The sequence below is a fragment of the Scyliorhinus torazame genome, chromosome 16, assembly GCF_047496885.1.
Source record: "Scyliorhinus torazame isolate Kashiwa2021f chromosome 16, sScyTor2.1, whole genome shotgun sequence".
In the NCBI taxonomy this organism is placed as follows: domain Eukaryota; kingdom Metazoa; phylum Chordata; class Chondrichthyes; order Carcharhiniformes; family Scyliorhinidae; genus Scyliorhinus; species Scyliorhinus torazame.
In genome coordinates, this window is record NC_092722.1 from 17,313,485 (window position 1) to 17,335,791 (window position 22,307).

At 49.5% G+C, this 22,307-nt stretch overlaps 1 protein-coding gene and 1 non-coding gene across 13 annotated transcripts in view; both read left to right on the forward strand.

The window, feature by feature from the left end:
- Positions 1–22,307, forward strand: part of prdm16 (PR domain containing 16) — a 1,047,324-nt gene that overhangs the window by 159,906 nt on the left and 865,111 nt on the right. The window lies entirely within an intron of this gene.
- Positions 16,237–16,435, forward strand: LOC140393400 (U2 spliceosomal RNA). The gene has a single exon (XR_011935590.1). It is a non-coding gene; the product is annotated as a U2 spliceosomal RNA (small nuclear RNA).

Sequence of the window (22,307 nt, forward strand, 5' to 3'; positions counted from 1 at the left end):
AATTGCCCAGGTATGTCCTGAACACAAAAAGCAGGACAAATCCAACCCGGCCAATTACTGCCCGATCAGTCTACACACAATCATCAGTGAAGGGTCATCAACAGTGCTATCAAGTGGCACTTACTTAGCAATAACCTGCTCACTGATGCTCAGTTTGGGTTCCGCCAGGGTCACTCTGCTCCGGATCTCATTTCAGCCTTGATTCAAACATGGACAAAAATGCTGAACTCCAGAGGTGAGGTGAGAGTGACTGCCCAGGACATCAAGGCAGCATTTGATCGAGTATGTCATCAAGGAGCCCCAGCAAAACTGGAGTCAATGGGAATCAGTGGGAAAACTCGACACTGGCTGGAGTCATACCTAGAACAAAGGACAATGGTTGTGGTTGATGGAAGTCAGTCATCTCAGTCCAAAGACTGTCCACCACCTACAAGGCACAAGTCAGGAGTGCGATGGAATACTCTCCACTTTCCTGGATGAGCGCAGCTCCAACAACACAAGAAGCTCAACACCATCCAGGACAAAGCAGCCTCTTGATTGGCACTCTTTCCACAAACATTCACTCCCTCCACCACCGATGACAGTAGCAGCCGTGTGTTCCATCTACAAGATGCACTGCAGGAACCCACCATGGCACCTTCCAAACCCATGACCATTACCATCTTGAAGGCCAAAGGCAGTAGATACATTGGAACACCATTACCTGGACGCTCCCCTCCAAGTCACTCACCATCCTGATTTGGAAATATATCCCCGTTTCTTCACTGCGCTGGGTCAAAATTCATGAACTCCTTCCTAATACCTACACCACATGGACTGCAGCGGTTCAAGAAGGCATTTAGCCATTACCTTCTCAGGGGAAATTAGGGATGGACAACAAATGCTAGCCTAGCTTGCAAAGCCCACAACCTGTAAAAATTAACAAATAAATAAATAAAAGTTGATCCAATCTCTCCTCGTATAACAATCCTGCAGTAAGACAGTCTTGTTCCAGTATTCCAGTCCTCTTACAATGAAGGCCAATATACCATTTACCTTCCTAACTGCTTGTTGTACCTGCATGCTTGCTTTCAGTGATTGGTGTACAAGAACACCCAGGTCCCTTTGTACATGGACATTTCCCAATCTATCACCATTTAAATAACTCTGCCATTCTTTAAATTAAAAAAAAATCAAGGAAGCCCATGTATTTTTAAATTGAAATCAAGCCTGCATGTTGCATTTCTGCTAGCTTGTTGATGAATCAGTCCAGCTGCTGAGGCTTATTTGTACAAGTGTTAATAGCCTTTCTAATCTCAGTACAGTTTCCTTGTGGCATCTTAAGGAGTTAGCCAGTAAATGTTTCTCTTTTCATTGAGTCTTAGTTTAAATGTGGGATTTCAAAATGAATATTGCATTCTAAATTGTCAACTGTAGGTTAGACAAATAAGAGGGAATTATGATTGAGTTGGTTCTTTCACGTCCTTAAATCTGGGATTAAGAGATTTATTACTTGATTAGTACATTTTATGTACTTCACTTCCCCCATCCCATGTGCCTGTGGTTGTTAGCTGAGCAAGTGATGGAGTCCATTAGAAGCTTCGATCAAATTCTGGTGAGACACATGTCCAAGTGAGCAAGCCTGGCCCCGTGGTTAGGTGTTATATTTTTCAATCCAGTGCTTTCGAATTTGAACATTCTTTTAACCTAAATGCTACTGGATGATCATTCTCCTGGAGCAAACGACTTAAATTAATTGGGCCCAACTTCTTCCCAGACTCTAAATAGGGAACAGCAGAGATTGGAAGTCAGCGGTCCTCTGTGAAAATGTGAATTACACAGAGGGTAGTGGGTGCCTGGAACTCGTTGCTGGAGGAGGTGGTGGAAGCAGGGACAATAGCGACATTTAAGGGGCATCTTGATAAATACATGAATAGGCTGGGAATAGAGGGATATGGACTGAAGAAGTGTAGAAGAGTTTAGTTTAGACGGGCAGCATGGTCGGCGCAGGCTTGGAGGGCCGAAGGGCCTGTTCCTGTGCTGTACTTTTCTTTGTTCTTTGTTCTAATCCCTAGCCACTTTAAGTGCAAATCCTTGACCCTGTACGTGTGAATTAATTGTGCTTCCCATCTATGAATAAGGACTGGCTATGGGGAAATGCAACTCCTTTTTTAACATGTTCAAAAAACCATTACGAAGTCTTACAACACCAGGTTAAAGTCCAACAGGTTTGTTTCGATGTCACTAGCTTTCGGAGCGCTGCTCCTTCCTCAGGTGAATGAAGAGGTATGTTCCAGAAACACATATATATGTTTCTGGAACATACCTCTTCATTCACCTGAGGAAGGAGCAGCGCTCCGAAAGCTAGTGACATCGAAACAAACCTGTTGGACTTTAACCTGGTGTTGTAAGACTTCATACTGTGCTCACCCCAGTCCAACGCCGGCATCTCCACATCAAAAAACCATTGGCATTCAGCTCTGACAACTTTTTGAAGAATCCACACTGGACTGTCTGAGCACACTAGATATGCCGAACACACTTAATACCTACCAATCCTCTTCATAGTGAAAAGGCATACGAAAAATATTGGGATATGAATATAAGTAGCACTTTTACACCATTGAGTTGGATTAGTTTGATTAGCAAGACTATTCTGGAATCTGGTTGCCAATGTTCTGTGGCAGAGCTTGGAAATATGCCCTTTGATACTTCATAATATTCACTGACTGATAGGAGGACACATTATAATGTCCTTTGAGGGAAGAGAAAATGGAGTTGGACTCTCCATATCCAAGCTGCTTGTTTGAGAATCGTATTAGTTATGCCAATTCATTTCATGACTACTTCAAAGACAGTTGAATACATTTTATTCTTAAAGTTTATTTTTCACTGACTTCGGAAATATTGTCAATATTTTTAGTTTCAAACCAAGTAAAGGGTTTCCTGACACTAGGAAATGAGACTTACAAATCTACTATTGGGTGAACTTCATTGGGAAGAAGATCACGGGCGAGATTCTCCGACCCCCCGCCCGGATGGGCCGAAGTCCCGCCGCTAAAATGCCTGTCCCGCCGGCGTAAATTAAACCACCTACCTTACCGGCGGGACAAGGCGGCGCGGGCGGGCTCCGGGGTCCTGGGGGGGGCGCGGGGCGATCTGGCCCCGGGGGGTGCCGCCACAGTGGCCTGGCCCGCGATCGGGGCCCACCGATCCGCGGGCGGGCCTGTGCCGTGTGGGCACTCTTTCCCTTCCGCCTCCGCCACGGTCTCCACCATGGCGGAGACAGAAGAGACTCTCTCCACTGCGCATGCGCGGGAATGCCGTCAGCGGCTGCTGACGCTCCCGCGCATGCGCCACCCGGAGATGTCATTTCCGCGCCAGCTGGCGGGGCACCAAAGGCCTTTTCCGCCAGCTGGCGGGGCGGAAATTCGTCCGGCGCCAACCTAGCCCCCCAAGGTTGGGGCTCGGCCCCCAAAGATGCAGAGCATTCCGCACCTTTGGGGTGGCGCGATGCCCGTCTGATTTGCACCGTTTTGGGCGCCAGTCGGCAGACATCGCGCCGTTTCCGGAGAATTTCGCCTCACATGTGTGAAATCAAGCCCGTTTTGTACTGTCGGCAGTAGTGCAAATCCATCCCTTATAGACGCGATTCTCCGGAAAAATTTCTCAGTTCATTTGTGGTGGGTTTTTCAAGGAGTTTCCCGCCGGCTTTGCCGGCAAGTTCCCCACCACTATTCAATCACACTTTAGTTGTTTATTGGGGCCCTGGGGAGTTTCTCACCGATTTAGCTCACGCTTAGAAACAAAGAACAAGACAGCACAGGAACAGGTCCTTCGGCCCTCCAAGCCTGCGCCAATCACGTGTACTATCTAGGCCAACCGCCTGTATCCTTCTATACACAGTCTGTTCATGTGCCTATCCAGATAGGTCTTAAAGGTCGCTAACGTATCTGCCTCAACCACCTCACTTGGCAGTGCATTCCAGTGCATTCCAGAATCGGGACAGATTCAGAGCGGGATTCTCCGACCCCCGGCCGGGTCGGAGAATCCCCGGGGGGCAGCATGCATCCCGCCCTGCCGCTCCAACGTCGGCTGCCGGTGGGGGCAGGGATCACGCCACGCCGGTCGGGGATCGTTGGTAGCGGCCCACCTGGCAATTCTACGGGCCCTGATGGGCCGAGCGGCCGTCAGTTTCTGGCCAGTCCCGCCGACGTGGATTGGACATGGTCCCACACGGCGGGACCTGGCAGGTAAGTCGGCTGGTCCAGTCTTCGGGGGTGCGCGGGGGGATCCGATCCCGGGGGGGGGGGGGGGGGGCACGGTGGCCTGGCCTGCGATCGGGACCCATCGATCTGCGGGCGGGCCTGTGCCATGGGGGCACTTCTTCCTTCTGCGCCGGCCCCTGTAGGCCTCCGCCATGGCCGGTGCGGTGAAGACACTCCCCTGCGCATGCGCCAGAATACACCAGCCAGTCTGCGCATGCACTAAACCACGCCGGCAGTTCTGCGCATGCGCTAACTCGCGCAGTCCCTTCGGCGCCGGCTAGCGTGGCGCCAACCCCTCCGGCACCAGCCTAGCCCCCAGAAGTGCAGAGAATTCCACTACTTCTGGTTGGCCCGGCGCCAGAGTGGTTCACGCCGTTCTTGGCGCCGGGCCAATTCGCCAATTGCGGTGAATCCCGCCGTCAATGTTTCATGGAACCTTGATGTCATATTCTCAGTTTGTCACTTGTATCATATTGTAATTTCTGTTGTAAATACTTTCTAAAGAAGAGATCTAGGTTTGTGTGCTTCTTTTTAAATTGGGACACATTTCACTCACTCATTTTAAACTTCCCTGTGTGTAAAGAACGTCCTCCTCATCTTGAACTTGTGCCCCCTTGTAATTGTCATTTCCGCCTGGGAAAATGCCTCCAACTGTTCACCCTATCTATAACCATAATAATTTTATAAACTTCTATCAGGTCGCCCCTCAGCCTCCGTCTCTCCAGGGAGAACAATCCCAGTTTATTCAATCTCTCCTCACAGCTAATACCCTCCATAATGTGGCCTAACCAGCATTCTATATACCCCGTCCTATGAAGGCAAGCATGCCATATGCTTTCTTTACCACCATGGCTTCACAGCGCCAGGGTCCCAGGTTCGATTCCCCGCTGGGTCACTGTCTGTGCGGAGTCAGCACATTCTCCCCGTGTCTGCGTGGGTTTCCTCCGGGTGCTCCGGTTTCCTCCCACAATCCAAAGACGTGCAGTTTAGGTGGATTGGCCATGCTAAATTGCCCTTAGTATCCAAAAAGGTTAGGAGGGGTTATTGGTTTCCGGGGATAGGGTGGAAGTGAGGGCTTAAGTGAGTCGGTGCAGACTTGAAGGGCCGAATGGCCTCCTTCTGCACTGTATGTTCAATGTTATCTCCACCTGTACTGCCATTTTTAAGGATCTGTGGACCTGCAAGCCCAGATCTCTCGGTGTCTCTATGCTCCTGATGATTCTGCCATTTATTTTACAGCTCCCACCTCAATTGTATCTACCAAAATGCATCACCTCGCATTCCATCTACCATTTCTCTGCCTAATTTTGCAGCCTATCTGACAATCTTCATCACTATCCGCAACTCCTGCAATCTTAGTATCATCCATAAACTTGCTAATTAGACCCGCTACATTTTCTTCCAAGTCATTCATATATATAGTACAAAGAGCAGAGGTCCCAGTACTGATCCCTATGGAACACCACTAGTTACAGACCTCCATTCGGAAAAACACCCTTCCACTGCTATCCTCTGTCTTCTATGGCCAACCCAGTTCTGAAGCCATCCAGCTAGTTCACCCATGACCCCATGTGATCTAATCATTTGCACCAGCCTGCCATGAGGGACCTTATCAAATGCTTTTCTAAAGTCCATGTGGACAACATCCACAGCCCTTCCCTCGTCAATCATTTTTGTCACCTCCTCAAAAAATGTAATTAAATTAGTGAGACATGACCTCCCTCGTACAAAACCATGCTGTCTGTCGCTAATAAGACCATTCACTTCCAAATGTGCATAGATCCGGGGCTGGATCCTCCTCCCCGCCCCGCCACATTTCTGCCCGACCCACCGGTGGGATTCTCTGTTACGCCGGCCGGTCAATGGGGTTTCCCGTTGTGGGGCAGCCCCGCGCCGTCGGGAAACCCCTGGGCGCAGGCAAAATGGAGCATCCCGTCGGCGGAGAATCCTGTCGCCTATCTCTGAGAATCTTTTCCAACAATTTCACTATCCCTGATGTCAAGCTCACTGGCCAATAATTACCTGGATTATCCTTGCAACCCTTCTTAAATAACGGTACAATATTGGCTATTCTCCAATCTTCTGGGAACTCACCTGTGGCCAATGAGGTCATAAAGATTTCTGTCAGAGGCCCAGTGATTTCATCTCTTGTCTCCCTCAGTAATCTGGGATAGATACCACCTTGCCCTTGGGATTTGTCTACCTTAATGCTTTTTAACACACCTAACACTTCCTCCCTCATAATAACGACCTCTTCTAAAGTGTTTCCAAATCCCTCTGAGACACCACCAATCAACGTTTCCCTCCCTTTGTGATTACCGATGCAAAATACTCATTAAGGACCTCAGCTACTTCCTCAGGTTCTGTACATTCTCACTTCTGCCACACCCATTTTCTGGTGTGGCACACGCCCCCGCCAGCCAGCCAATTGGGTTTCCCATTGTGGGGGCCCCCCACGCCGTCGGGAAATCCAGGGGCGTGAGTGTGCTGCTGGCGAAACAGAGGATCCTGCTGACAGAGAATCCAGCCTCCGAATTTTCTTTCGCACTGGGGAGCAGAACTCTGAGATCAGGCCACCATTTTGGAAGGGTTCCCCTATCTCTAAGTGAGTTTGTGGGTCTCTCACATACCCCCACCCATGGGCAATGTCACCCCCCAAAGACATGGATACCACCCCACACACCCCAAGTGAGGACACTCCACTATAGGGTCTCTGAGGGTCCCCCCTCTTCAAGCCACCTTGCAGGACCCCCATCCATCACCCCTCCAACCTCCCAGAGGCCTTACGTTCCTACCCAATACTCTCCGCTCTCAAACCGCCCTCCACCCACATTTCAAGGGTAGTGCCAACCTGACACTTGGGCACCCTTGCACTGCTACCCTGTCCCTTGGGCGGTGCTCCTGCCAGCTTGGCAGTCCAGACACCATGGCAGTACCAAGGTGCCCACATTCCAGGAGGAGGGTCAAGAGTCCATCCTGCATTAACCCTGACCTCCTAGGTGTCTCCGATGGCCCAGGAGACCCCTGAGTGCTGTTCCGCCTGGTCCACGTTTGTGTGGACCAGTGCTGAAGGGTGCCCGGCTGCGGCCTCACTGGGGGGCCCGCGGAAATCGGGTAAGTTTGCCTAAACTGGTTCAAAACTGCCTTCAGTGCGCCGTTTGTTCACGCCCCCTAGTTGCCGTGTTTCAGATTCCGACGCCTCGCGGATCTTGGTGAATCCCATGAGGCGCAAACACTGTTGGGAAGCCCGTGAGAGGGCTTTCCCATCATTCACCGGCCACACCGTGCTCAAGGGAGAGTGCAACATTGCCGGTGCATCGTGCCTGTGTCCAATGACCTCAACTCTGATTGTGGCTGAAGTATTATGGCTACAGTTTGTTAACTATCTCCTTTTACTCATAGAATTCTGCACTTTATATTATCTGAATACTTACCAAGATGATGTAGCATGCAGTGTCACTGGGTTTTTCTTAAATTGAATTCAAAGTTAGCTAGGAACGAGAAATATTAATGGCCAAATAACTAAATGTTGTGGCCAAATTATGAGTGGACCTCCCATGTGTTAGAACTAAGCGATTAAGAAATAACGAAAGCATTAAGCAACATTTGCCAAGTGCAACAATGGAGTGAAACCGGTGAGTCCTAACAAACAGGGCGACATTCTCCGGAAAAATGTCGAAGTGTTGCAGCAAGTGGGAATTTCCGTGAGCTTCCCGGTGCTCGGCTCAGCGAGGCCAGCAATGCTATTCGGCGTTAATTGGTCCACTTAACGAAGCCTCAACGGGCTTCTCGCTGCAAATGAGGACTCACCAGCTGATTCACTGGGACTGCGGTCGTCAGCCCTCGCTAACAAGGTTGAGCAGCACTGAAGCTGCACTTGCTCTGCCAACCCCAGTCGGCTCGCAACAATGTCGCCGAGGAGACCATCCCCAAGATTCAGGGACACTGACGTGGGGAGGCTGCTAGACGCAGTGGAGGCCAGGAGGGATATCCTGTTCCCACAGGATTCCAGGAGGGTCAGCCACAGGGCAGCCAGTGCTGCCTGGGACAAGGTAGAGGTGGCTATGATCGCTGGGAGTGTGACCAGGAGGACTGGCCTCCAGTGCAGGAAGAAGGTCAATGACCTATCGACCGGCAGCACGAGTGAGTAGATACCATAGCTTCCCACCCCCCACCCCGAGACCTCTTATTCTTCACCCCCCCCTCTCCATGGGAGTATCTATCCTCTCCCCCTTCAACCCTCAACCCTTCTTCCAGCCACTGTGAACCATGCGTGTGGCTAATGATTCCCTCTCTGTTGTTTTGGGCCAGGGTTTAGAGAACCCCAAAGTATATCATGGAGTTCACCTGACCCACAACTTTTAATAGATTGTGGTATGGGGAGAACAGGGCCCACTCTACAAGTGTGGTATTTCAGAAATGGAAAAGTTATTTTTTAAAGCAAAACAATGTTTATTCGATGAACTCAAGTTAACCTTTTTAAAACAACGCCCCCCACCCAAAGAATACAACACTAAGTAATCTGTATGCTGCTCTTTTAACACTCAGAAGACTTAACAAACCTTTAAACATAAGCACATCAGAGTTTACAGTCACTACTGAAAACATTTATAACTCTTCTGAATTCACAAAACGATTAAGAGATAGTCCTTCATGGCAGAGAGCTCAACAATACAGCTGCTTTGGCTGACTTCAGCTCAAACACACTGAAAACCGAAACCAAAAAGACAGACACACCCAAGCTTTTCTCAAAAGTGAAACTAAAAAGCAGAACCAGAGCTCAGCTCCACCCACACTCTGACATCACTGCAGTAACATGAGCAGTCAAACATTTCTTAAAGTGACATTCTCATGACACTGTGTCTCCTCAGAAAAAGTTCCCCACAACCGTCAGGAGACAGCCCAGACTGGCGGTGGTGTGCTATCGCACTGAACATAAGAATTCTCACCACGTTCAGGTGATCGGTGTGGCCGAGGACAGGGCGGTCACCAATGCGGAGTCTGGCGGACACGGCAGCGGTGAGAAACCAGGTTCCACCTGGAGGACCTGTCAAACGTGAGTTATTGTCTTTCTGACTGATCCATCCCTCCCACTGACCACATGTCCATTTTTCCGCAGGTCCTTCAACCGACGGTGCCAGCCCATCTCGGTGGCACCCTCTCCAGCCTCCAAGGAGACCACCTTGGCAGCGAGTTCTGAGGATGCCACCGCACAGCTCGCATCCCCACCCTCCACCAGCGCCGATACATGCACCTCGGTGGGAAATGTTAGTGGTCAGGCTTTTGGGGCACAATCTGGTGAACACCACACTGTACATCAGGTGGAGGCAGGAACCCCCAGGTGAGGCAGTTGGAGGTCTGCCTGATCCCAGGACCCAGCTGGATCCCAACCTGATGCTTTGCCTGTGAAACAAGGTTACCCGGAGCTGATGGAGATGTTAGGGAACGCCCGGAACATTCAGAGGTAGATGTCAGCAAAATTCCAGTAGGTCCATAGCTGCTTGGAGGAGTCCCAGAGGTTACAGGCACAGGAGATGTCGCCGGCAATGTATGGCACCGAAGCCAATACAGCTAGGGGGGGGACTGCAGTAAAGAGTCTGGTGCACAACATTGGCACCATCAGTGAAGGTGACCAAGGCATCGCACAGTTGGTGACAGCCATGGCTGAGGGTCTTGACAGAATGTCCGCCTGACTGGAAGATGTGACCCAGTACCAGGCTGACCTTGAGGTTCTGCGGGACATGTCCCATTCTCAAATGAGCATGGCCAAGGTGCTGCGGAGCTTGTCCCCATTGCTGGTGGGAATTGCTGATGCACTGTAGAGCATGTCCCAGTCACTGAGCAGCATCACCGAGGGCGTCGACATGATGGTGCGGACCATGGGGAAACCACCAGGGCTGGCAGAGCCAGATGATGCTGGGGCTCGACCCAGCTGCCACACCGTCCCAAGGTGAACTCCAGGGCCCCATGGAAACAGAGCAGGAGGAGGGGCCAAGCCAGACCCGTCCCATGGCTAGTGACGGCGGCCACCAGCTCCCTCGTGTTCCACCTCTCCGATGAGGCCGCGTCTTGTAGCCAGCACATGGGGCCAGGCTGGCGTGGCTGTGCATGTGCTGCCGACAAGTGAGTCAGGACCCTCCGGCCTCGAGAGCGGCCAGAAGACGTGCGTTAGGGGCATCAAAGACCTTAGGATGAGGTAAGCAGCTGGCTGCCTCCATCTCTGATGTGCATCCTGGGGATACACCTAGACTTAGTGGTAGAGCTCAGAGGACAAAGCACATCGAGGATCACTGAGCGAACCGGGGGAGGGGGTGGGGGGTCGGTAGGGGGGAGGGGACAGCACCATCAGGAGGGTAGGGAATTGTCAAACACAGTTCACATCTTTGTGCACAACCAGTATGATGCCAGAACAGCAATTAGCCTGAGGTCCACCAGTTCCCAAAAACAGAAATGGAACAACAATCGTTACCACAGCAACAAGTGCCACAGAAAAGACCCATCCTGGAGAGGGAACTATACCAGAAGAACAACCAATGTCAACGTTCACGTGTACCCTAGAGACCTGCATGATTCAACAATGCATGCAATGCATGTGCATCAACTGATGAGAATAATAATAATCGCTTATTGTCACAAGTAGGCTTCAATGAAGTTACTGTGAAAAGCCCCTAATCGCCACACTCCGGCGCCTGTTCGGGGAGGCCGGTACGGGAATTGAACCCGCGCTGCTGGCCTTGTTCTGCATTACAAGCATTACAAGCCAGCTGTTTATCCCACTGTGCTAAACCAGCCCCAGTTTGTTGATGCATAAGTGGCTTGCTATGGTTAAATGACCAGTTTGTTAATGCATGAGAACAGTTGGGGTATAGAAGATGACTTGGGTAACTCAGTTTAAATAATAATCTTTATTATTGTCACAAGTAGGTTTACATTAACACTGCAATGAGGTTGCTGTGAAAATCCCCGAATCACCACACTTCAGCGCCTGTCCGGTACATGGAGGGAGCATTCAGAATGTCCAATTCACCTAACAAACACGTCTTCCGGGACTTGTGGGAGGAAACCGGAATACCCGGAGGAAACCCACACAGACATGGGAAGAACGTGCAGACTTCGCACAGACAGTGAGCCAAGCTGGGAATCGAACCTGGGTTCCTGGTGCTGAGAAGCAACAATGCTAACCACTATGCCACAGTTACACATGATAGTGCATGCAAATTAATTTTTTGTTTATTATGAAAAGTGAATGTTTTTTTTGAATGCAATCATTACTGTATGTCCAATCTAGCTTGCAATAGTTATGTAACCTCTTGCCATGAGGGACTCTCTGGAGGTAGCCATCTTGCATTCAGTTCAATAAAGTCATCCACTAGAAAGACTGCAGTCTTTGAGCTCGTAACACCTGATACTGTCCTGTGTTGGAAGCCCTTTAAAGTTCTGGCCAAGACCTTGTTCAGGTCACAGCCTGCAGCCTCAGAGACGGACATCCACCATCCAGCAGCAGGATTGTGGTCTGTAACCCATTCCTGCTTTTAATTGGTGGCAATTGACATATTATGGGCGCATTCTGACGATGGGCCCTGACATCGGAACGTTACTGACTTCCGAGCATGGAATCCGCCATTGCACACAACCAAACTATTCAGCCCCAAGTCTTGATCAAAACCTTGTCCCTGTTTTATACACTCTGATAAAATCCTGTGAGACCCATAAGGTTTAAGTAAGTGTTCACAGGGAGATGTATGCACTGGATAGTGAGATTGAGATGGTGTTCTCTTGGATGAATGCAAAGATTTCTCCGAACATGTTACTTTTGATAATGGGTTCAAGACGTTTGTGCTTTCAATCTATTTGATTGAAATGTATTCCCATTCAGAAAACATGAAGAGCAACACTCATTCAAGCGCCCTGTATTGGATGAAAGAACAATGGAATAGCTCAGTGAGACTTTGCTATCTAGATTTATCCTTGAAGGACAGCGACATAGCTGTCCTACCATGAGATGTTTTAAACATGTAGCTGCTGACAGGTGTGCTACTGGTCATATGTGTCTCTGGAGTGTAATACACCATCATCCATGCATTGTTCTTTTGAAGGGAAATGTAATCAAAGCAGGAAGCCTTTGAGAGAATCTAGTAAAAGTTGTACGAGGTGCAAGGGCAATGATGGTGTTTGATCAACTGTGACATCATTCTGGTATTTCCTGGAATGAAAAGGTACAATGATCATCACTGAGGAATCGAGGCCACTAAAATTCCACTCACCTACATAGGAAAAACACATGTCAAGCAAGAGCAGTTTTCATTGTTTTGCTGAAATTTCACCAATTTATCTCATGAGAGAAGGAAGTTTGTGACATACGACATAAAGTGGAATTTTTTATTTCAAATTCCAAATATATTTATCATACTTGTATTCATTATGGGAATAAATCTAGATTAAACAAAACTGCGAATCCCTGCTATGAGCTTGGACCCTCTACAGGCTTTCCCGCTCTTTTTCATCGGTGTCTGACAGTCCAATGATTATAATATGGCTGCTATATTTAAAAGATGGTAGGTGTGATTTATCTGGTGCAGAACCTCTGGCCTCATTAATACAGGGGAAAGGAGGCCACTGGAGCTCCAGTAGTATCATACTGTCTGCAACTAAAGGAGAATAGGTGCTGTGGTTGAGCGGAACAACCTTGTATCCTCCTGACCTGTGTGACTAACTATCGCACCGAACATAAACCCAGTATCATATAGTTTCTTAACAAAACCAGAGATACCCCAAAATATCTCTAATCCAGCAGGCTCAGGCAGTTTGACAGACATGATCGCAAAATAATTTCCCGATATACAGGCATCGCGTTCTTCTGAGGCGTTATGGGGAATGGGTTGCTGGTGTGAATATACAGTCCTGTACATGAGATTGGGATGAGACGTGGGCAGAGATAATGAACAATAAATACACTGCAAATTTGAATTTGGTCACTCTGGCGGGGTAACGGGTAGTTACTCTCAGCCAGAAAGGTTGAATGTTTTATTTATAAGAACATAAGATCTAGAAGTAGGAGTAGGCCACCTGGCCCCTCGAGCCTGGTCCGCCATTCAATGAGATCATGGTTGATCTTTATGTGGACTCAGCTCCACATACTCGCCTGCTCACCGTAACCTTTTGTTCCTTTACTGTTCAAAAATCTATCTATCTTTGTCTTAAAAACATTTAACGAGGTAGCCTCAACTGCTTCACTGGGCAGGGAATTCCACAGATTCACGCTTTGGGTGAAGAAGTTCCTCCTCAACTCAATCCTAAATCTGCTTCCCCTTATTTTGAGGCTATGCCCTCTAGTTCTAGTTTTATATTTTTTATCTGTTTCCATCAGATCCCCCCTTATTCTTCTAAATTCCAATGAGTATAGTCCCAGTCCATTTAGTCTCTCCTCATAAGCTAATCCTCTCAACTCCAGAGGAGCGATGAGCTAGCTGGTGTCTGTTGAAGCTGCAGAGAAAATGCTACACATTCTCAGGACGCTGCGTTGGAGCCTCAGTTTTGCCGTTTTTGGTCTTAATCCAGTGAATACACAACCCACACCCCAACCTCTTAAAGGACTGTATCTGGCTAACCATCCAGTGATGATAGGATCATGTTCAGGCTGTTATGTTTTTCTCCAATGATCAGAAAGGCTGAAAATACCGATCATGACCCATTTGTGAATAAGGGGAACTATTGTTAGGAGACTGACACTTGCAGAATTGTAGCAAGAGTGAGACAATGCCCTCAAGAGAAGTGAGGATGGGAGAAAACTGGTGGAGGAAAAAAAATAAAACATCCACTGATTTATTTTTGGTGGTAAAATGTGATTTGCCATGGCAAATATAGGCTATCACTTCAATGTATTTTACATGAAGTGATCCTTACACCATTCAAAAGGAATTGGAAAGCATGGGCGGGATTCTCCGACGATCCGCTGGGTGGGAGAATCACCGGGTGGTGGCGTGAATCCCGCCCCCGCCGGCTGCCGAATTCTCCGGCGCCGGGGATTTGGCGGGAGTGGGAATCGCGCCGGTCGGCGGCCGCAGGCAATGGCACCCACGGCGATTCTCCAGCCCGCGATGTGTTGAGTGGCCGCCCGTTTTTTTTTTGGCCGGTCCCGCTGGCGTATGTTACGACAGGTGCTTACCGACGGGACCTGGCTCTGCGGGCAGCCTCCAGGGTCCGCGGGGGTGGGGGTGGGGGGGGGGGGGCGTGGATGGATCTGGTCCCGGGGAGTGCCCCCATGGTGGCCTGGCCCGCAATCGGAGCCCACTGATCCGCGGGCGGGCCTGTGCAGTGGGGACAGTCTATTCCTCCGCGCCAGCCAGTGTAACGGTCCGCGATGGCTTGTGTGGAGATGAACCCCCCCCTGCGCATGCGCTGGGATGACGCCAGCACATGCTGGTGCTGCCGCGCATGCGCCAACTTGTGCTGGCCGGCAGAGGCCCTTCGGCACCAGTTGGCGTGGTGGATTCTGCACCTTCAGGGCGGCACGATGCCGGAGTGGTTCACGCCACCCTTTCGCGCCAGAGTTGCCCGCCCCGCCGGTTTCCAAAGGATCCCGCTCCTTGGTTCCTAAACACAGAATGCAGTGTTGGAATTCCCGCCAAAACAATTTGGCCTGGCAAATTCATCAGGGGAGTATGGAATGAGACACTGCGCAGGGTAAATGCGACCTCCTCATGCACAAGGATGAGCCTGTTGCAGTTCAAGGTCATGCAAAGGGTACATATGACTCGAGCAAGAATGATGGGTTCATCCAGGGGGTGGCAGATTAGTGTGAGGTGCGGGCGGGGACTGCAAATTATGCACATATGTTCTGGGGCTGTGAAAAGATGGGCGGGAGTGTTCGCGGCCCTAGCAAAGATAGTGGGGGAGGAGGTGGACCCGAATCCTTTGGTGGCGATATTTGGGGAAAGGTCGATGCCGTGACCTTTGCCTCTCTGAGTGCCCGACGACAAATCTTACTGGAGTGGCGGTCGACATTACTACCGGGGGTGGCGGCCTGGTTGGGCGACCTGTATTACTTTCCACAGCTGGAAAAGATAAAATATGAGCTAAGGGGCTCAGCAGAGGGGTTTGAGACAAGGTGGGGGATGTCCGTGACCGTGTTTCAGGAGTTGTCCGTTGCGGGGTGGGGGGGTACGAAAAAGGGGAAAAAGTTATACAAACTGTACAATTGAATGTTAGGAAGCATGTTTCTCGGGCTGTTTATGTGTTTTAACTTTTTTGATACACGTCTGTAATAAAATACATTTTAACTAAAAGGAGTGTATGGTGAAACTGCCCTGATTAGGTGGGCATCATGGCGTGCCCCCAACCTCTCCCAACACCCCCACTCCGATTAGGTGAGTATCCTTCTCAGGGCAACTAATAACGGCCAATCAAAACCAGCCTTTCCACCATCACCCACATCCAACGAAGAATTTAATTTTATAAAGACAGCTTGAATGGCAATCAGCTGTTGCTACACATCGCCACTGTCTATGTGGTTTGGTCCAAACCATATTCTCCTCACAGGTTAGCAAACTATTATTGTGCAAAGAAATTCCATGGCAATGATTATTGTCACTAGCCGTTCATGTTGACATTTAGTTCAAGAGACCGATTACATTTTGGCAGCTCTGTTAAATTTCTTGGTGCTCTTAGCAAAGCAAATAGAATGGAAGGATGACAATCCATGTTTGGAGCGGTAGGTAGATAGAGAGTGGTAAATGAGGGATGTAAGGGGAGATGGGAAGAGTAGGGGCCTCACTAGGCTGATCACTAGGCAGGGAAGTGAGAATTTGGAATCTGAGATTGTTTACTTTGAGCTTGACATTTCTGTTCAGATGGCTTTGTTTTAGCAGCAAAGGACTGCCAAAACTTCACAGATGCAAATTAACCCCCAAAGCTTGCTTTCTTGAATCAGGAATTATATCATCAATTTTAATTTCTGCGGCAAGTCTATGGCCAACTGAGATAGAAGCTAATCGCTTCTCGGCCTTTTGGCTAAGATCAAGTGTCGTATCTGCTCTGCCTTTTGACTCAGATCTGGTATGTCTCTCTTGTGGGGATCATGAATTGGATTAATTTGAATTTGAATTGGTTTTCGGAGCAGGCGAGGAGATGGATTGGGGGTTCGCCCCTGTCCACACTCTGAGCCCTGGCTTTGTAGCTCAGAAAAAGTAATAAAAAACTGAGATAGAAGCTTGGTTATAGTGGAAAGAAACATTTGATGCTGAATATAAATGCTGGCACTAGCCTGTCATTTCAATATGTGTGTGCTGACAGACTTACCATTTGTGCTTGATTTCATTCCCCTCGCTCCAGCTCAAGTTATTCCCATACCGGCCTCCCCGAACAGGCGCCGGAATGTGGCGACTTGGGGCTTTTCACAGTAACTTCATTGAAGCCTACTTGTGACAATAAGCGATTATTATTATTATTAAGTGAATATTTTCCTTCTGACTTGTGTTCTGCCCGTGGATTGTGGTTTTTCCGTGGGTGGCTGAGATGTTATGATTGTTTTTAACCCTTGGTGCACAGCTTGTCTTGTGGACAAAGGCAAGGCATGATGCAGCAGGCAGTCAGGAAGGTGCACGGTTCCGTCACTGACCTTCAGGGAACTGGCTAATCCCAGCATTGGGATGACAGTATGGTAGGTCTAGGCCTTGGTGTTCCTGGACTGCTGAGTGAAAAGTCACCCTGTGTCCTTGTACATGCCAACATGTACTAAGCTGCGATTCCCCCCCAAATTCTAATAGTTTGCCAGCACTGATATAGAGAAAATATTACAAATAAACAGTAGGTCTGTAAGCATTTATAAGGATAATAAACAGTGTAATACTTCAGGCATAGCCACTTTCCTCAGAACACTGGGCAATTGGCTCATGGATATAAGATGGACACCCAAGTGAAGAGCTGAATGCCAACTGATGCTCATGAAATTATACCCTTTGAAAGTTAGCTCTTTCAGAAAATATGGGAAAGAAAAAAATAAATCAATTTTCAAGATATGGCCTGGACTCCTTGGGCTGAATTATCCAGGTCCCGCAGTGACGGGTTTGGACAAGGTGCAAAATTAGAGACTATCACACTGGAGAAACCCCACTTCCAGCTGATCTTGAGGGAGGTGGGTCTGACTGGCATCTGCTACTTGCCTTAATTGAGTTTAATCTTTTTTTTCTTTCTTTCCTGTAAATTTCGAGTACCCAATTCAGTTTTTCCAATTAAAGGACAATTTAGCATGGCCAATCCACCTACCCTTCACATCTTTGGATTGTGGGGACGAAACCCACACAAACACTGGGAGAATGTGCAAAAGTCACATGGTAATTGAGTTTTTAATTAAGTGCCCACTTGACAGCAAATTGGTTATACCTCCAGTATCTTCCTGATGTTGGATAGCCCCTGTTGAGGTCAATTTGCCATCTCATTCCATGTCCCAGCCCCAACAAATGGCACACCATACATGCTTACTTTTCACACATTCATAATTCTTCAGCTGTCTTCAGGCACCCTCACATTCTCCTACCTATGCATCCGTGCCCTACCTCTTCTGCTGAGATTTGCCAGCTGGACATTGCTGTGGGCACTCTGAGCCTGTTTGTTCCTTTGTCTGCTTGCCAACCTTCATTGGATGGGGCTCCTGGAGGTGGCTTCTTAATTGACTACCTCTGGGAAGATTGTAACCAACGTCCTTCCGTGGCCACTTATGGGTTCCTGCTCTAAAAATTAGTCGAACATCAGGGTCCGAACAATCACGGCAAAATCCAGCCCTACGCCTCTCTTTTGTTTCAACATCCTGAGACGCTCCAACTTCAGAATGGCCTGTGGCAGCCACACCAGATGAATAAATTATTTAAACTTAGATTGGCCTAAAAAAATTGAATGGGTGGAATGTTGGGATAATGGCTCACAAAGTTAAACATTCAAACTATATGGAGGAGCAAAAGTTGAGGAACAAGAGTTGGGAAGTACATGGAGCAGAGAATGAGCAAAAGACAAATATTTGCTATAATATTTACATCAGCTTATTGTGGTAAAGATTTCTTCTGACATCTAAACCGATATGTTACTGTGGTCGTAAAGGTCCCTTCAGCATTTCAGTAAAGCTGAAAGTGTTGTAAAAGTGGCCATCACAGGAAAATTGAAATTCCCTGAGGCTGCTAGCAGTCTAAAGATTTTGGTATTTATTGTATGTCTTTAATTACAACATGAAATTAATTAGCTGCACTTCCTGATACAAAACCTGACAATATTATATCTGCTGGACATTTTTGCATCAACGCACCCAGACAGATGAAGTCCAATTCTCCAAATCTGCACCCCCGAATCTTGGGGCCAGTCTCCTCACACATAGAATTTAATTGCAGAAGGAGTCCATTTGACCCATCAAGTCTGCACCGACCCTTGGGAAGTTCACCCTACTTAAGCCCACACCTCCACCCTATCCCCGTAATTAAGTAACTCCACCTAACCTTTTTGGACACTTAAGGGCAATTTATCACGGCCAATCCACCTAACCTGCACATCTTTGGACTGTGGGAGGAAATCGGAGCACCCGGAGGAAACCCACGCAGACACGGGGAGGACGTGCAGACTCTGCACAGACAGCGACCCAAGCCGGGAATCAAACCTGCGACCTTGGAGCTGTGAAGCAACTGTGCTAACTGGGGTTGGCATAGCAAGTGCTGCTTAAATGCTGTTCGATCTTGTTAGCGGGGGGCTGGTGAGCGCAGTACCGGCAAATCAGCTTGTGAGCCTTCATTTGCGGCGAGAAGCTCGTGAGGCTTTGTTAAGTGGACCAATTAACGTTGAATAGCATTGCCGACCTTGCTGGTCTGAGCGCCAGGGAACTCGCGGCAGTATCCGCTCGCTGCAGCACTTAGGGATTTCGAAGTGTCATTTTGGGCGAGTTTGGCAGGTGTTTCCTGCTGGAAGTTTGTGCGAGATCCAGACCTGTACTCACCCACACCAAGTAATTTTTCAGGGGGAGTTTCTGACTGGTCAAACTCAGAATAACCTTTTTGTGCAGTGGGAAACTAAACTCACCGTTAGACCGGCGCCACAGAGATCGGCGTACCATTTCGAAAGGCTGCCCCAATCTCAAAGTGTGCTTGAGAGTTCCCCACACCTGCCACCCATGGATAATGTGACTTCCTGCAGATATGGGCAACCTCGACCCCCGAAGGTACCTTCACTCCTCCCCACCCCATCAATATAAGTTACCGTGAGAACCACCCCCCCCCCCCCCCCAACACCAACCTAGGCATGTGGGAGACCCTGCCCCACACCAATCCATCCTTTTTAAAAATAAATTTAGAGTACCCAATTATTTTTTTCCAATTAAGGGGCAATTTAGCGTGGCCAATCCACCTACCCTGCACATCGTTGGGTTGTGGGGGTGAAACCCACGCAGACACGGGGAGAATGTGCAAACTCCTCACGGACCCAGAGCTGGGATCGAACCTGGGACCTCAGCGTCGTGAGGCAGCAGTGCTATCCACTGCGCCACCGTGCTGCCCTCACCAATCCATCCTTGTGGGTATCGGGGCATCTCTCCCTCCCGCAAGTGAGCATACCCCGGTTATGGGGTCGCTGAGGGAACCCCCCTTTCAGACCCCCCCTTTCAGTACCCAACCCCTTTCAACACCCCCCAATCTTCATGGCGCCTCTTCATTTCCCCCATTCAACCCCCAAACTTCATGCCCCCCTTCACGCCTTCTTTCATGGGCATTGTCCTCCTCAGGCCCTGTCCCTTGGCAGTGCCAACCTGACACACTGGCATTGTCAGTATGGTACCTGGGCACTGTCCCTGACAACCTGGCAGTGGAGACCCGGGTGAGGCCTCGCCAGTACAGCCGCGACTTCCGGGATCCTGGAGAATACTGTCTCAAGCAGACAGCGCATATTTAGATTAGGCTAATGACTCATTTAAATATCATTATCAACATGATCCAGATCATGCCGAGTGCTCTGGTCGGATGACTCACGTGCAGTTTTGCGCTGGCGCGAAGCCCGTTTTGGACCTCTCACATGATGCTCCTGGCGTAACAAGATTGGTACCATGCACAATGCGGCAGGAAAATTGCACCCTTGGAAAACAGCTGGACGTGCAATGGAGAGTTGGGGACTATGGTTATAGATTTTGATGAGTCAAATGGCATCCTCTTGCTCTTTCTTGTTGTTAGCTACAATGGATAGCTATGTCTTAGAAATAGTATTTTAGATTAGATTGCATATCCCTGCTGGGTCACTGTCTGTGCGGAGTCTGCACGTTCTCCCCGTGTCTGCGTGGGTTTCCTCCGAGTACTCCGGTTTCCTCCCACAGTCCAAAGACGTGCAGGTTAGGTGGATTGGCCATGATAAATTGCCCTTAGTGACCCCAAAAAGTTAGGAGGGGTTATTGGGTTACGCGGATAGGGTGGAAGTGAGGGCTTTAGTGGGTCAGTGCAGACTCGATGGGCCGAATGGCCTCCTTCTGCACTGCATGTTCTGTGTTCTATAATTTCAATCGCATCTGTAGCTCTTTAGCTCTGTATATTAGGTCAGTGACTGTCAAGGATTTTATTATTCTAGAGAAGGTATTTTAATGCATAATTTTCTGGTGAATCCAATCCCACATTATACTTGTTTCACAGAATTGCACTTTCCACATAGAGCTTCACCTACCTGGAGTGGGAATACCAGGAATTCAGGTGTGAAAATTGACAGGTGACACATTATACTTCATCTGTAAAGCCCATACAACCCAATAACTACCTCAGCAAAAACCAGCTTCTGGGCTAAGAGTATAAGTTGATCTTGTCGTCTGCCTCACAAAAATTAATCTACCCCAAATAACAGTTATTACATTTATAGTATATTGAATTCAATATTTTTGCATCAATCCATAATATACAATGAATCACATGCAATGTTAATTATGGGTGCAATTCTCCAGAAAGATTTTCAAGTGTGGTAGCAAGCAGGAATTGCCGCGAGCTTCCCAGCGCTCTGCCCAGTGAGGCCGGCAACCCTATTCAACATTAATTGAGGCCTCACGGGCTTCTCGCTGCAAATGAAGGCTCATCAGTAGATTTACCAAGACCGCACTTGCCAGCCCCCTGTTAACAAGGTCAAGCAGCACCTAAGCAGCATTTCCTCAGCCAGCCCCAGTCGGCTCTCAACAGTGGCGCCGAGGAGATCAGCCCCAAGATTCAGGGACACTGATCTGAGGAGGCTGCTCGATGCAGTGGAGGCCAAGAGGTATGTCCTGTTCCCCCTAGGGTCCAGGAGGGTGAGCCATAGGTCAGCCAGTGCTGCCTGAGATGAGGTGGCGGTGGCTGTGAGCACCGGGAGTGTGACCAGGAGGACTGGCCTCCAGTGCTGAAAGACGGTCTATGACCTAAGCCGAGCAGCACGAGTGAGTAGACACCATGGGCAGGATTCTCTGACCCCCCTGCCGGGTCGGAGAATTGGCGGGGGGGGGCGGCTTGAATCCCGCCCCGCCTCTCCGACACCAGCTGCCGAATTCTCCGGCACCGGTTTTCGGGCGGGGGGGGGGGGGATTGTGCCGCGCCGGTCAGGGGCCGTTGGCAGCAGCCCCCCCGGCAATTCGCCGGGCCCCGATGGGCCCAGCTGCCGCCCGTTTTTGGCCAGTCCCGCCGGCGTGGATTATACATGGCCCATACCGGCGGGACCTGGCTTGGAGGGCGGTTAGCGGGGTCCTCGGGGGGGCGCGGGGGGATCCGACCTTGGGGGTGGGGGCCCACACGGTGGCCTGGCCCGCGATCGGGGCCCACTGATCTGCGGGCGGGCCTGTGCCGTAGGGGCATTCTTTCCCTCCGCGCTGGCCTCTGTAAGGCTCCGCCATGGCCGGCGGGAAGAATAAACCCCCTGTGCATGCACAGGAAACACGGCAGCGGTACTGGTCATGCGCCAGAACACGGTGGCATCCTGCGTATTCACCAACTCGCGCCGGCCGGCGGAGGCCCTTCGGCGCCGGTTGGCGCGGCGCCAACCCCTCCAGTGCCAGCCTAGCCCCTGGAAGTGCGGAGGATTCCGCAACTTCCGGGC